This window comes from Harpia harpyja, chromosome 7, assembly GCF_026419915.1.
Source record: "Harpia harpyja isolate bHarHar1 chromosome 7, bHarHar1 primary haplotype, whole genome shotgun sequence".
Lineage (NCBI taxonomy): Eukaryota > Metazoa > Chordata > Aves > Accipitriformes > Accipitridae > Harpia > Harpia harpyja.
This window is the reverse complement of record NC_068946.1, coordinates 45809540-45826737: the sequence shown is the minus strand read 5'-3', so window position 1 is coordinate 45826737 and position 17198 is coordinate 45809540. Positions and strand designations below refer to the sequence as shown.

General features: G+C 41.8%; 1 protein-coding gene across 13 annotated transcripts in view; it reads right to left on the bottom strand.

The window, feature by feature from the left end:
- KALRN (kalirin RhoGEF kinase) overlaps nt 1-17198 on the bottom strand; it is a 534490-nt gene that overhangs the window by 333020 nt on the left and 184272 nt on the right. The gene's annotated exons all lie outside the window — the stretch shown is intronic.

The window sequence follows — 17198 nt, the reverse complement described above, 5'->3', positions numbered from 1 at the left end:
ATCACTGATGCTGACTGAGCACAAACAAGCCAATAACTTGGTATTTCAAAGGGAATAGAAGACGCAAAAGATACTGTTGACCCCCAGAGTGCGAAAGCTGGATCCAAAAAGCTTCTGGAGAGAAAAGATGAATCCAACAGTTGAATAATGGAACCAAAACCTGGTAATAACTGTGCAGACCTCAACTGAGTCTCTGAGCTAACTCTCTGCCTGTCTTCCCAAGAGCACTTGAGGTACTTCTCCAGCCTCAGATGTTCTCACCTTTGTAGGAGATTGAGCTCCTTAGATGCTAGTGTGCGGTCCCCTCAGTTTTACAGTCCATCATGCTAAGCCACTTTCCACCCTGATGGGAGCTCACGTATTGGTGTCATGCCAACACAGTTTTAAGGCTGCTTCCCTCATGATCCTGAATTTCCATCACAACCACTAATAATTTCAGTTCTCCACCAGTACCTCTTCCCGTCAGTCACCACTAATTGGAAAAAGCCAGAGCAACTGTTTCGTCAACTAAAGCAGGTTCAGATAAATGCTCTGAAAAATAATTGCCTAGTTTCAACCGCCTGCTCCCTTTCCCCTATTAGCTGTACTGCTTCTCTATCAAAAGCACAATAAAACTTCACAGGCAAGTCCATCCACAAGTGCCACATGTGAATGTGCATCATCCTATTCATCTCAGGAACCGCATACTCCAGGTGGTGCTTTTCCTGCTGCCAGACCTGAAAATCATATTGACAAATTAACGTATGCCAGGATAGGAATGATAGGAATCTGCTAGTCAGAAAATTCTTAGAATTTATTGTGGCTATCAGCCAGCCCATGGTAATAAAAATCTCAGAGCAGATTCATGGAGCACTGCACCTAAGGATATTTGGCCTAATATTGAGTGGCTCATTTGATCTCAAAGAGACAAATCAAAGATATGTCACAGGCCACATCTACTCCACCGGACTAATGGGCTTCCTACCTGTGACTTAAAGAAATGCAATATAACAGTAGAAATGGGCCTAATACAGCAGGTTTCTGTAGCTGGTTGAACCACCACAGTCACTCCCCCAGACAACAACTGGTGAGAAAAAACAGAAAGCATTTCACAGTCGCTGTGCAAACCCCTAGCCTCACATTAGGCACATCACCCAGTATAAGAAAAGCCTACTACGTATAACTCCCTGACACTGAGATAACACAATTAAATGTAAGTATTTTCCTTCGAATTACAGCTTCACAATTTATTCATTTTTTATATCTGGCTGGAGCACTGCAGTCCAGGGGATGAGACTGCGAGTCGGATGAGACTGAGAGTCAGGCAATCCTACTGGGGTTGCTCGCCTCCTTCTTGTGTTTCTGTGCTCTAGCTCAACTCTACCTCCAGTTTTTTTCATCTGTAAAATGGGTGTTACCATACTTTTCTTTATTGAGGCTAATCTATTCTTCCAATTAATGTATTATATTTACCACATTTTCAGACACAGGTAGGATACATAATTGCAGGAGAATTACAAATTGCAAATAGTCATGGCCGCTTCACAGTTAATTCACAAAAGCTTAAGCAAGATCACTTAATAATCTAAGCATGTGCTTATTTATCTGTACTGGGCTATATTCTCTGTTACACATGTGCTGATTTTATATAGGGAGCATTTATTGCTCTATACATATGCTTATCTAATTGTACTGAATACACATGCTTTATTAAACTCATAAATGAGCACATTTATGGGTCTACGTGAAAGTAGAGCCCTTCATATTTTATTTATAAAGTGGGACAATAGAACTGCATTGACATAGAACATCCATTTAATTCAGAGGATTTAGGGTCGTCCCAGAGATTTTGCTATTTTTTGCCAGAATCAAAGCTCTTGGTTTTTTTAATTAGATTTCCAGCCCATCTGCTTGCAAAGATAGCCTTGACAATATAAACTAATGCACATTTGTCTTGCTGAGTCTGCAGCCAGTGGAAAGAAACAATGAGACTAAGAGAACAGTGAACTTGCACCCTCCATCTTATTGGGGTGTTAACTAAAAAGCCAATTCTGACTGCCTAAATACCAGGATTCTTAACTATTTCATTGCTGTTAACTTTGCCACCAAACCTGCAGATAAAATGTTTGTCAATGCCCTGAATTATTCACATAAGCTCTTGCCCATTTTGATGACCATGCTGTACGATTCAGGCTGTCAATTAGGACCAGGCAAGTACCTGGCCAAATATATACTCCTTCAATTATAATCAAGTTTTTTTCTCCTTTTTTAATGTGTGGAGTAAAAGCATTGATCACAGCATAATCAGACAACTAGTACTAGAAGCCTATAGTGGAAAAGATTGCAAAACCACAATTATTTTGGATTTGATGTAGAACCCACAGGAGCACTAGCCTAATACATAATTTTAAGTGCTTTGTGATATAAAACTAAGGAAAACTGATTAAAATCTCTGTTGCTATGACGTGCTTTACAAACAACATAGAAAACCTAGCTCAAATAGACAGACTTTTTCCTACCACTTGAAAATAATAAGACGACTGCACTGGTTTCTTATGAGAGTGACGCTATACCAATTCATAGTACTTCAGTGCTAAAATCACTCACAAAACCAATGACTCTAAAAAGAACTGACTATTGCTGCATTTTCTGTAATTACTGATTCCAAACTTGAATAACTGCTTCAACTCTCTTTGATATAAGATCTCCTAAAATCATTAACAATGTGTGTTTATGTCCATCAAGCAAGCTCACACAGGTTGTTGATATCTGAAAATAAAGAGGTAAGATTGAGTCTGAGTTTATAACAGTGGCTGCTGCCTGAATTATCATATTGTGGGGATGCTGCACGGATGCAGTCGCGTCCTGGTACTGGGTTTTCAAAGGACAGCAATGTTCAATGACCATGCCTCTATAATCCTATGGACTGTCTGATAAAAATACCTTCCATCTGGTTCCTGTTTGTATGGTTGTGCCTCACAACATAGGGAGCTTGATTAAGCAATTAAGATGGTTCATGAAGCACATGTTTACACTTCCTCGAGATGGATGGACTTATGCACTTGACTGCTTTTCTGGAGGAGGATCACAGTATTTAAACAAGAATTAGGAAAAGGACATGGGAGGTAGAAGCCTGCAGGCCAGGCAGGCCTTTTACTGCTTTGGTTGACCTCTTGCATCAGTTTCCAAGTTTATTTTCATAAATTAGTGTGTTAGCCTAAAAAAGTATTGATATCCTCATTTCATTTGTGACTAAGAGCAGATATGGTGAATGCATGTTTCCACCTTGATGATTTCCTTCTTATGCCCCTGGCAATTTACACAATGAATAAATATCTTTGTTGTGTCATAAGATGTAAGAGACTTGAGGAAAAGTCCTAGGCTTGGTGAATGGTTGCCTAGACAGATCCTCTCTAGTCTGTTATTTTGAGATACATTTATTGCTTGATTCTGTTTGCAGAGCAGATATGTATTTCCAGTAAGTTCAGATTCTGTTGAAATCAGCTGTAGCCTGGAAGAACAGATGAATCCTGTGATTTTCACAGGAGGCACCTATCAAAGGCAGGAAGAACTAATGGTTTGATAAATCAGTCCAGACCCACTCATATAATTACCTGATGTATTCATTTCCAACTAACTTAAAACCCAGCAAAAAAAATCCTATTACATCATCTGGTGATAAGGACTTCTTTGCTCTTCCCTCTGCCCCATCTAACTAAAATAGTTTATCATTAGCTTTGTTAGAACTTCACCAATATTTGAATCTATGTGATGCAAAACATGAAGTGCCCCGTACATTACTTCTAGCATTGGAAGAACAAACCTACATTATAAGAATGCTGTCATAACCTGTTGTATCGTCTTTCACCCTGAAGGATCTTAAAGAGCTTTACCATGAGTAATCAGGTGTTAAATAAAACAGGGTCTAATATTATGCTTTAGAGTATTTCGCTCAACAACAAAAGCAGAGGGAACTGCTTTTTTGTATTCTTAGACAAAGAACAAAATACACCCCAGGAGATCTTTGACAATTTCGTTTGAAAAGGAATTTAATTCTTGGCCAAGAAAATGAGAAATACGAGGAGAAAAGCAAGGACTTAAAAAGCTATGTGCCAAAAAATGTTCACAGGTGCAGGAATTAGACTTTTAGCAGAATCCCTAATTACACCTCTGACTTTTGGCATCTTTTCAAGGCACCATGAACACAGTTAAAGTTCTTTTGTGCATTTGTGTCCTCCCACAAAAAAGGTAAAAATGTGTTTTCATTTGTAAAAACAATTATAAGTCAATTACCTCTAAGTGGGCAGAGTGAACACAATATTGGCAAGACAGACTTCAGCTTCTGGAAATACTGATTTGTGACCAATTTTAAAAGCCCAGAAATGTGGATCAAGAGAACTTTGCACTGGTACTGTATCTGATACATTTATTTGATTTATAGTGCTCAACTTTCTGTACCTTATTCAAACATGTCTGCTTTAATTTTCTAAGTGCCACTGGGAATGCATGAAATATATTATATGTATTTTAACATGAGGACAATTAGCATCTTATTCACCAAGGCAAATATTTCTAAACCTAGTGTTGAAGTTACAGCAGGTGGATCCTCAAGTGGCCTCTTTCTCAAAGGTACTGAGTTGATTTTACCTAACAAAAATGTATGCCTTTTTCATATAATTAGTAGTGCCCAACAAGTCATCAGAAAAGCGCTGCTGATGCTAATATACCACAGATGCAATTTAACAGTCCATAAAACTATCGAGATGAAGTGTCCCACAGAATTCACTCCTAAATGAAAATCCCAGGAAACCTTTTTAGCTGATCCTATTTTCCTGTCACCTACCACATACCATCTGACACTGCAAAATCATTGGGGTGGCTGTTCTGGAAATTAAGGAGAAACTTAGATTTCCAGTAAGCCTGGTAAGTGTGGAATGATGTAACAGTTGAGTTCTGCCTTGTGAATAGAGAAGAAAGAAACCCTAAAAAACCCGCACATATTGCTTGTGTATTTGATTCCTAGTCTAACAGTTCATTAACAAAGCAGAGCTTCCAGACTTTCTTCCTATGGGTAAGATTGTCCGCTACTTTCCTATGTACCTGCTTTTTAATTAGATTTTGGAATGGAATTGCAGCTCCTACCCACAAATCTCCAGGGGGAAGCAAAATCTAAACTAATCTGTGATCCCAGAGATGTTTGCTTCTCCAGATGCAGTTTCTGAACTAAATTACAAATGTAGAAACAGAAGAATGGAGAAATAAGGGGGCATAACCACAAAATTGGATGTGATTAATCAGTGTTCTAAGAGTTCAGTTCTGTCTTGAGAATGGAGGAAAGAGAGGTCTTAAAGAAATATTGCCTATTTGATTAATTCTTAGACTAACAGTTTATTAACAAGGCAGCATTTCCAGATGTTATTCCTATGTGTAAGATCACCCATTAGTTTATTGGGTACCTGTTTTTTATTTAGATTGTGTTTTGGAACTACAGTTCTTCTGTAAGTTCTTCTGTTCCCTAGACTCGCTGCATGGCAAAATGGTACATTTGTAATGAGACGCTTTAATCAAGTGTATTTTCTAAGGTCTGGAAGTGACACAGTACATGGCCAATTTCTTCCGCAGTGCTCCCAAGACAGTATTGGGAAATGCAACTTTAAAGACCCTGCTTCCTAGAAATGAGAGGTCTAATCAGTGCAGGGACCTATATTTCCGCCTCATGCAGCATAATTATAATAAAATCACTTAGGGTTTTCTATCTTTAAGATGTAAAAATATCAGCTAATTTGGTTTCCCAAACCTTTGTGAGGTGACTCCTGTATGGACTGGTAAATTTAGGTTATACAGTTAAACCAAGGGAGAAGAGAAGTCAATGTTGAATCCAGAACTAAAATTCAGGAAGCTCTGACTGTGTGTCTTCCCTGGTGTTCCGGGATGGCACGTACCTTAGTGCAAATGTGACCTAAATGGGTGGCCTAAATTAAACCTGAGGCTCTCATCTGATTACCATCTACAAAGATGACAAATGACACAAGCAGACCTGCTAATAAACATAGTCCTTAGCCGGCAGTCTAAGCAGAGCTGCTAAGGCTACTGAAAAGGAAACAAAATTTCAGCCTCCAATTAGGACTGACTCACAATAGAAAAACAATGGAAGGAAAAATTTGCATTGCTGCATAAGCAGAGGACTTTGGCCTCTAGGGTGGTCAACTGCTGAATCACAGAAGATTGAGACAGAAGAGACCTATTAAATCATCCTAGTCAGGAATGTTGTTAGTACTTTGCCAAGAAAGAATAGTAATCAGTACCATAAGCTTACCTTTCTTGCAGCTAATCTTTCACTAGCATTAAATTAACATGCAAATAAAGAGGAACGGCAGGAAACTATTTTAGAGTTATAGTTTATACTAATATAATTTAAATGGAATTTAAATGAAAATATGGAACATGAAAGTCTCCATCCACTGTTACTGATGGTATGCCTTTTTCATGTGACATACAAAGTGTAAGTGCACAGTATATGAAATGTGTACAGGAAGCCAAATTGGAGTTCTCTAAGGGAAAGAACTTCTATTTCTAGTGAGAAGTGATGTTTGCCCATGGAGCTGCTTAATACCACACAACAGCACTTCAGAACATAGCATTCATTCTTGACCGGAAACAAAGTATTTTGCTGATCATCCCTCAGGATCACCAAAGCCATTTACCATGCATTGCAGAACGGTAACCTGCACAGAAAATTTGAAATCACTCCCTGGAGTTCCAAAGTATCACAGCCCCATGTATGGGTACAATGTGTATTTTAAAATGCCATAAAGTTCCTGCTAAGGATCCCACCCATCTCCATATTAATGCTGTGCTGGTATCCTTATTATATTTATTCTTTACATGGATACATTTAATAACTGCTTGGATGGTGTACCCTGGTTTAGGACTGGAGGAGGAAGAAGGAATTTGCTTGAATTTTATCAAGCAAAGGTTTTTAATGACTAATTCTTTCAAACTAAATTTCAAAAAGTAATATTTATTTGATCCTCAATGACAACATCAACAGCAGAAGCATCTGGCTTGCCAGATGCTCAAATAAATAAATCAACAATCAAACTTAACTCATCCTTCTGGTAAAAGACTAAGTGCTAATATCACTGCATGAATATTAGAGATTGTCAATTCTTCTTGTATTCCCATGGGAAACAGGACGATAGAGGAGAGCTACATCACATACACACTTGAGTAGTCCACAGGAAAGGCATATGAAAGCAGCCTGAATTTGGCTGAAGATGAACTGCTGCTGCTGTTAAAATTTTCAGAGAGAGATGCAATTATTCTACAAAGCCAATGCTCTACTACAATTTCTATTCAATGACTTTAACCAAAAGGACCATTCAGCAAAGATGTCCCTTGTAAATATTGCATGGAGCCTACAGCAGGTTCCTACTTTCTCTTGTTTGCACTGTAGTGGGGGTATGTGGAAGAAGTGCAGGGCATTTCCCTGAATGCGGCTGCAAGACGAGGGAAAGCCGTTTTGGTGCTTTGGGGTTTTGGTGAAGTACCACAAAGGAACTTTCTAAAATATTACATCACTGGAAAATTGTCCAGAGACTAAGGTTTGTCTTTAAACTTAGACATAAAATAAAGCCCCATGTACACAGGCAGGGAAACCAATGCTCCCTTGTTAATAGAAGAAAAGTACAGTGGCACCGTTGCAGACCAGACAGTATCTGACAAGCCAAAAGCATGTTTGTGCTACACTCTTCTGCCTTTTTTTGGAGGTGAAGGAGAGAGTCTAGAATTATTTTTCTTATGATTTTATTTTGTATTAAGGTATTTCTCTCTCTCTCTTTTTTTTTCCCCTTGATCTAAGTAGCCCAACAGCCTCACACCACATAGTTACAACTACGTTTTGCTGCACACGGTGTTACAGGATCCACAGGGAACTCTGCAGCAGCGCCAGGATCCACAAGGAAAACAAAATACCACAGACTGACTTGGTTAGAAGCACCTTGTGGAAAATGAGAAGAAACCATTGATGAGATTTACAACCGCCTACCAAACTTGGATACCAATTCCCTTTGCAAACAGCAGGGAATTGAGCATCCCAACCTCTGAGACAAATTTTGCCAGTCCCAACCCATACTTTCCATGCTATAAGAGCATCAGCCTGCTCAATACCATATGTTACCATGAATTGGTCATTGTTCTATTTTAGTATGATCCCATTTTCTAACACCAAAAACTAGCATGCACTTTTATGAGCGTGGGAACTGCCGAACCCTTGGTAGTGGTTTGCACATTGATTCTCCAACATTTAATAACAAATTTGCCTCTTATATGCTATGGAGATATCCCCTTTACCTCTAGTCTCTAAGAAGAGGTGAGTTCAGACCACCTTTCCCTCTCTGTGGATGCTAATTAGGTCTCTTTCCTTCACGCAGCTGTCTACTCTCATTAAATTTGTAGGAATTTAATATTCTTGAGAGTCTTCTCTGACAGATTTGGTTTAAACAGTGACTGACAGACAGCACGATTGTGTAAGCTTTTTATCATTTGGAGACAAGGCTAAAAATATATTCCTGAAAACACATCTTCAGTCCTACCCAAGCTGTGCACTGGGGAATCGAGGCTTTGGAGCAGCATCCGCAACACCTCCATCCATCCAGTGAGGATAAGGACCAGGCAGTCTAGACTGAGAGGACTCCACTTCTGTGTCTCCCATTATTTGCTCCATACTGGCATACAATAAAGGTCTCATCCATTCTCCAGGGGAGTTCAGAAGCACTTTCCATTGACATTAAGATACCTTTGACAATATGCCCATTACAAAGCAGACCGCAAAGGACAACAGTTGTTTTTCCTGCTTCTAATGACATCCATGAAGAGAGTGGCATAAGACACTTCCAAATTATCATAATTTCTAAGAGTGGAAAGGATGTAGCACATACTGGAGTTACTGATGAGGAACACAAGCACCCATGCTGGAATGAAACAAAAACCATTTTACAGTCTCTGCAAAAACCGTAGGAAAGAGATCACCGAAAAGAAAACTTAGGATTGGCTGAACCGCTGCATATTCTGCTGACGGCTGCTGACAGCTTCAGGAGGGAACTGCATGTGGCTGGTGCCAGCTCTGCTGCCAGCACGCCGCTCCCACAAAAGGTCTCTGTTTGCTAATTTTAGCTCTTCTGAATTACTGCTCACATTAGTGCAAACTTGCCTTCTCCACGGAAGTCTCCAGGTTGCTGCTGCCTGGACCTCTCAGAGTACTGCAGAGCCACAAATCTGATGGTTAAAAAGCCCACAAGGAGCATGCAACAGCTTTAAATCAGCACTAGCAGGGAAAAGGCCAGAGAAGGCAGCACAGCAAAGTGTGCTGCAGAGACTCACAACCCACTTGCCAGAGAGCCACTGAGGAAGAGGATGGAGAAAATGATGCTCTGCATAAAATTTATAGCAGGCTGCGGTACCCACCAGCTCCCTCACCAGTGAGCGGGTGCAGGATATATCGTAGTTTACAAGTTTCTGCCTTTTCTCCATCACCTCAGCTCCTTCTTCCAGGCAGCAAATGCCGGTACAATCACCATGCAAAAGCCATTTAGCAAGGAGGAACAATGCTGATCTAATCCCCAGATCCAGGGCTTGGATGGAGCTCAAAAAGCAGTGTGCGGTAGCGCAGCTCTACGTGAGACAGCTCAGGGGATGGGATCAGGCCCCAGATCCCGTCAGTGCCACCGGGTGTCACTCGGTCCTGGCGGCTCCTGCATCCTAGCAATGGTGGTGTGCATGGTGAGGGGGTTTGTTTTGCTGTTTGCTCCAGATTTGGAGAAATCTGAGCAGAATCCTTCCAAGCTTAAACCCCCTGTTGGAAATGCAGTCAGACACTACCTACAGCATCGCTAACAGAAATACAGCAATAGGGAGAGGCTGCACAGTGCAAGCACCCATCCTGTGTGCCAGAGCCAGAGATCAGCAGCCCCCAGCCCATGCTGGGGAGCTAGGCAGCATCTGAGGCTCCCCCAAGAAGACAGCTGTGGCTTTCTCAGTGCCTTGGCAAAGCTCAGACCTGTGTGCCATCAACCCCTCAGGATGCCTTGAGGAGACTCAGCTGATGCTGCTGCATGGGGTCACCATCCTTATAGGAGGTTGCTGTTTCCAGGTCAGCCCCCCTTGGCCATGCCTTTGGTGGGAAGCGCTGCCCCAGGCATCCCTACCTCTGCTTAGAGGGTTTTAGGACCCCTCCAGTCCCTCCTCTCTGAGTGAGAGAGAGAGAAGCCAGATGCAGCAGTGCTGTAGAGTTATGGCTCGGCAGCAGCAGCCTGTAGGCTATTTTCTGTGCAGTGGACCTGGGAAGATGGGGGCTGCAGAGAAGGACTCCACTTGCTGCTGTCCTGGCTGCTCTGTGAATGTGCTGCCTGTGGTGAGGAGAAACAGCCCACAGCTGGGATGGTACAGTGGAGCAAAAAAGGCAGACCAGTAAAACCAAAAGGCATTGGACCTGAACTGGGTAGAGACACTTGCTTTGCTGCCTGGGAAGAGCACAAAGTAAAACAGTGACCTTTTATTTCATCAGTTGTGTCCCCTCATTGAGCCCTATCTGCTGATTCCGCTGAAGAAAGCATGACTGAGCTCTCACTGGGCTGGAAAAGCAGCACAGTCCCAGGAAAAGGAACTTCTCTCCCAGACCTGTGCATTTTCTTTGTATGTTAAACTTGGCCTGTAGGGCTACCTCTGCAATCCTAAATCTTCACATAAGTAACCCGTTGTAGAATCTTTATGTTGGAGACGTTAGATGAACCAGAAGGAACCCAATATGACTTTGAAATCTCAGCACGAGTCTGCATGGTTGGCAGTAAGAGAAAACTGGACCCCCTACTCTCCCCTGTAAAAAAGAACAATTGCCTTGGAAATAATTCAGACACAATAAATGTGGGACTCCTTCATATTAACTGTTTTCAATTGCAGATTTATAGCCTAAAATTAAGCAGATGTTGAGTGTTGAATAGAACACTTAAAAACACAATAGCAAGTTGAAATCATAGTTTCTCTGCACGTAGCAATCAGTAATTTCAATTATTTATTGGAATACAATTAATAGATAATAAAATGGAGCAAGATACTACTTAAGAACATAGAAATATTGAAGAAGTTAGCGTGAAAAACAGTAAGAGATTTTCAGGTCTTCCAAAATGGTGCAAATATTTTTGGATACAAGATAGACAACTTACAAAAGGATTTGCAAAGTATCTTCTATATCCTTTAAGGAATTTACTTCAAATAAGGAAGTCAGCCTTGAAATAAATAAATAAAATAAAGGTTGATGTTATCTGCGCCCCTGAACTCATGTTCTGAAAAGAGGACAATCAAATCTCCAGGAGTTTGTCTCAGTATTAGCATTGCGTTACGCTTATTTGCCTCTATTTCACAATAGAGAGATCAGAGAGACTTCTGCTAGGCCAAACAGAAGATATTGATGATCTCTGGTAGAAGCGATATGCAGAGCTCAGCTTAGCCTTTTTCTTCTAAAGACTAATAAAAGGCAGGGTAAGCTGGGCTGTGCAATTCACAGTACATTAACTCAAAGCTGTGTATCATGCTTTTTGTGTTGTTCATCACAAAACCAGTCTGAAAACACTTGCACTGTTATCCAGCTGGAAGGCAGAGCAGGGCTCAGCAGCTAACCAAGCTGGAACCAGTCTGAGAGTGCTCTCAGCTCCCATGGAGCAGAGGAATAGAGGACATTTGATTTAGGTCCAGAGCTGTGCAAGACTGGCCCTTACAGTATCCAGGAAAACAGCAGCAGGCAATGAAAGCAGGAAGTAATTTGGAAACTGATACAGAAAGCCCCCATTTACCTTAGGTTTGGACTAATTTTCAAAATAATTCCAGGGATTAAAAATAAACAAACATGGGAAATGAAAATCTTGCACCTATTTAAAAAAACTCCACAGATTTATACAAAACAGTGAGCTGGAGAGGCTGTTGTTTTCATCCCTCTGCTGCAAGACAGGAGCAACACCACCTGGGTCATTCCTGATATGCCTTCTAATAGGGTCTCCAAGATGGAAGTGCTACAGAAACATGCTTCATTTCTTCAATCTATGATTTTAATCCATTTCTTTTTGTCCCATTTGCCATGTACACTGAGACCAAATTGTTTCCTTTAGCTCAGTCTCGCATACTGGATTGTAATCACATACCTTTTACTTTCCCTCTCTTTAACCTAAGCATCCCCAACACCTTCAATCTTTTCTCATAACTCCTGCTCCCCAGGCTCTGATGGTTCTTGTTGCTCGCTCTGCACTTCTAGTAAGTCCACATTTTCTAGCAGCTTCTGGTAAACAGGGGAGCTTGCCGGGATGGCAGCTGTAGACACTGCAGAATTTCAACATCAATTATAGCCACTGTCCACTTAGCTAGGAACAAAATGTCTCACCAGGTCGTTACCACAGCTGGAAGGAAATAAGAGATCCTCTTTTGAAGAGCTGATCTCCAACAGGAGGTGAACATGTAACCTGGTCCTGAGGTAGTCAGTAAAGGGACACAAGAAGCGAAACAGTGATGTGGTCAGAAGCCTTTTAACAGGACAAGGTGAGCCCACCATTCCCACAGAAGTCACCCAGTCCCTAACAGATGGTGATAATAACATCACGTACCAATACCACGTACAATGGCGGCTGGATTTGAACTGGCTACCAAGTGGCAAAAGGCTCTCAAATTCACTAGCATTCATGTCGATTATATACTCCTAATGAGCTTCTTGCTCCAAAATACACTTACAATTTTTAAAAACAAAATCAAATTATATCTGAAGAAAATAGTAAACCTCCATTAGCCTCATTAGCTTCACTTCATTTTTTACTGTGGTATTTTGATACAAGTGTATGGTGGAATAATTATCTTACAGATGGCACCAGATATCTAGTTCCTAAAATTAGTATGAAGTCCCTGGTGTTATTTTTAAAATACATGGTTATTTTTGTAGATCTACAATAGCCTCCAGAAAAAAAATGATCCTCAAAAGCTTCTTTTGTGCTAGGATCATGTAACAGAAAGTAGAGCTCTAGGGTTTAATTCCTATCAATCAACAAAATGAGTTTCACACTACTCCCGGCCAGAAGAGTTAATATACACAGTACCACAGGTCATCAGAGAAGTGCTTAAAATAAATACAAGAGTGGGTGAGTATTGCTACATTTTGCCATCCCCTGTATTGTTCTTCCAATTTTATAAAGCCCCAATCACTGAAGGAATTACTAGAGGCACTTAAGTTGTCCTACTGATCCTAGCACCTTTCATCGAACTCGGGCAGCTCTAAGGAGCTGTTCAAACACACAGGGCTGTCCCTTGGAAACATTTCGCTGCTGTTATGAGCCCCCGACGTCCCCCAGAACAGGGATATATTTGAGCAGGTTTTTAAACAGAGGACAAATAAAAAGTAGATGTCTTTAAAAATACAGGCCTCCGAGGCATCTCAGGTTTCCCCCTCTGTAGCGAGCACAGAAGACTGCTTATCTTGGCTCCAGAACAGATTGATGTGTTCAGCCGGAAGATTCACTATAGCTGACAGAGAACATTTCCTTCATCGTATTGCTTCACCATGCAAGGGGATAACTCAGACTAATAATATTCTGTCTCCTTTTTATCCTCCTATAGCCTACGCATAACTTAATACTTAATTCCAAAGGGCTCGCAGAGGAGATTGGCCCGGTGCTAGTTTCATTTACACACATATAAATCAAAACTCAGTCTACCGGAATTGATAGCACTGCACTAGTGTTAAAAAATAAAATCATCAGCAAGGCCAGAAAATTCCCCCTCAGCTCCTTCAGTCATAAACACCATGTTATCCTAGATTCAGTCACGCCCTCCAAATTTCTAAACATCGCATCCCATTTAAATTTGCATATAAATAGGAGCTATCCTGATTCACAAGAAATACAGCTTTGCCTACCCAGAAAGCATTAGTGCAAATGTAAAATAAGCAGAAAATGGCAGAGTGGTAGAAACCTGGCATCCGTGGCAATTATCTTTACTTCTAATGAATAGCGTCTTCATTTCTTAGTAACTAAGTATAGTGGAACTGTTTGGAGAAAAGGACATCATAATATGCCTGAAAGAACCAGTGTACAGCACCGAACCAGGACCGCTTTTGTCCACAGTGTCAGATACCCACTCGCAACCTCCTCCTAGTACCTGAGCCTGCAGGATCAGGCTTTTGAATCTTCCAGGACCCCTAAGTTACCCCAGGTACTATGGACTGCAAGGGTACCATTTTGGGATATGAACAAACCGCGTTCCTAGATCTGAAGTCTTAACCCCCAAGCAGTAATCCTCAGCCACACAGGAAACCCCACTGACTGCAGGCACCTGCCTGACCGTGACTTACAGCTGCATCAAAGCACTCCCTATTCTGCTCTAACTCAAACACACATTGCTGCTTTCAGAAACCCCACATTATTATTCTGGTTTTGAAGGAGGAATTGCAGAAAGCTGAATCAGAAACTTTGAAAACCACTGGCAAGACCCTGGTTTCACTTACCCTAACCTATCATCATATTTCATCACCAATCTTATACCTGCTCAAAGCTCCCAGCAATGTGCCACCTCTGCCCCCTCCATTAAGATATAAAACAAGGGTTAAGTGACAGATAGTATCAATGTGGATAGCAATCTGTCTCACTCAGAAACCATTGCGCCGGGAATAAAGAAAGAATTATTATACTGGTGTCAATATGATAAATTACAGTCTCTTTTTTTCCCTAAAGAAGAATTTCTAGCTTTTCAACTAGCATAGAAAACTCTCCCCCTTTCAGCACTCTGAACATCAGAGCAGTTTCTCCTGACATCCTGTTTGGAGTCTCTGCTAATGAAACTGTTTATTTTGGTGGTTGGCTGATCATCATAGAATGGTTTGGGTTGGATGGAACGTTAAAGATCATCTAGTTCCAACCTCCCTGCCATGGGCAGGGACACCTTCCACTAGACCAGGTTGCTCAAAGCCCCATCCAACCCGGCCTTGAACACTGCCAGAGATGGGGCATCCACAACTTCTCTGGGCAACCTCTTCCCGTGCCTCACCACCCTCACAGTGAAGAACTTCTTCCTTACACCTAATCTAAATCTACCCTCTCTCATTTCAAATCCATTACCCCTTGTCCTATCACAACAGGCCCTACTAAAAAGTCTGTCCCCATCTTTCTTGTTAAGCCCCCTTTAAGTACTGGAAGGCTGCTCTAAGGTCTCTCCAGAGCCTTCTATTCTCCAGGCTGAACAACCCCAACTCTCTCAGCCTGTCTTCATAGGGGCGGTGCTCCAGCCCTCTGATGCAGTTATTCATTGCAGCACTCATCTTGGATTAAATATGAACTGGGAGCCAGTGATATGAATTCAAACTGTTCTTTCCATGTATTTGTTTCCAAGAAGAAAAGTTTGAAAGCTCTGCTGGTTGCCCTTGTTAAAGTGAACAAAATGTTTAGGAAAATGAGTTTTCAGTGTTTTCTCATACCACACAGGTTACACAATCCCACGTGCCAAACCCATGAAGTTTGTGGTCATGTTTCCCTCCTACAGCAGTGAGTTCACAGCTGCGGCACCAGACAAAACAGGACTAAGAGGAACGTAAAGAAGTCACCTCCTGATTCATCATCCCCTCTCCCTAACATTTATACCCATGCCAGAGGTTTGCCTATAGAGTTATGGAAGAATTTAAGAAGAAATTATATTAGTTATTCTAGTGCTAATGGGAATCCATTAGAAATTTTTTCCTCATGTCCAGTCTAAGCTTCCCTTGCTTCGGTGTAACACTTTTGTTTCTTGTCCTAACCCTATGAACCCCTTCTTTTTGCAGCATCACAACATGCTTTCAAAGACTCTTCTCACTCTCTTCTGTTCTCTACGCTGAGCAACCTCTACTCTTTTAATCCTTCCTTGACAGGCCACTTTTTCTAGACCTCTGATCACTCTTGCTGCTTTCTGCTCCATACCTCTCCATGTGTAATGTCCCAAACAGGAACCAGTATGGTGGTTAGTGTCTCCACAGAACCAATCTGCAAGGATCCTTGGGAAACTGGTGAAGGTGCTTCCTGAGTAGCCAGTCCCTCACTGCTGGGCACATATTCATGATGGGAGGTTGTACCGCAGGGGAAGGAATAGTCTCTGGCATAACTAGAGAGATGCCCTTCAAAGGCTTCAAACATCAGGGCAGAACAAGACTTTGCAGTAGGGACCAGGAGGAGGAATGCTTTTTTAGTGTTTCTAGAGAGACAAGCAGCTGGGTCTTGTATTAGCTCCTTCAGCATGCACCTCTGTCCCCCAGCTTCTGCATCATCAGAGAAAATTAACTGCTGGACTGATTCAGAGTGACGCAACTAAAAGCAGCATCAAAGATTGAGCTAATCGATTTAGTTGTGTGGGAGTGGGGAACAGAAGGGATGTATGTTGCTATTGCTGCCACCTCTGTGAGGGAAGAGCAATTAATACAAAAGGTTGACATGTTAGAAGGTAATTTTTGCTGTGCAATTGCTTGCAACCCCAAGCAATGTCATATCTTCATACTTGCGACCATGCAAAAAATGATAAGATGTAAGGGAGCAGTTTCATTACTGCAGCAGCTGGAGGGGGATTGCCAAGCCCTGGGACATGCACTCCCAGGGAGTGACCTACTGCTCTCCCAGCCCTGCAGCATGTCTGTAATCTCTCTCACAATATGGTTGAAAATAGAGCTGGCTAGAGGAAAAAAGGGGAGGGGGTGGGGAGAAAAGCAAACTAATTCAGCTTATTACTAAAACCTTGATGAGCAAAAGTCCAATGCAGCAAAAAAATGCATTGCCAGAGGGCTTGTGAAGTCCAGGAAATGAGCACTGGCAGATCTGGCACACGCGGCTGCGTTTGCCCCTTGCTCTGTGCAGCCGAGTGATGAGTCTCCAAACAGCCCTCAACTCTCTTCCATACCAAACACGGGACCTTTGTTCTCTGCACATTGTGTGTTTAAGGAACTGAGGGTGTTTCTGGACCCCTACCTCTTCACTTCCAGATGCAGCCAACCCCTCTGCCCTTCAGGCGTCAACTTCACACTCTGCAAAAATATGAGCACTGTTTAACAGGTCATACCTGGGGTTTAAAAAAAGAGGGAGCTCCTGGATAGCACAGAGTGTGTTATTGCAACCCTGAACATCCCTTCTCAGCCCCTCACTTGCCCTGGGATAACCTTCACCTCAGTAACCAGT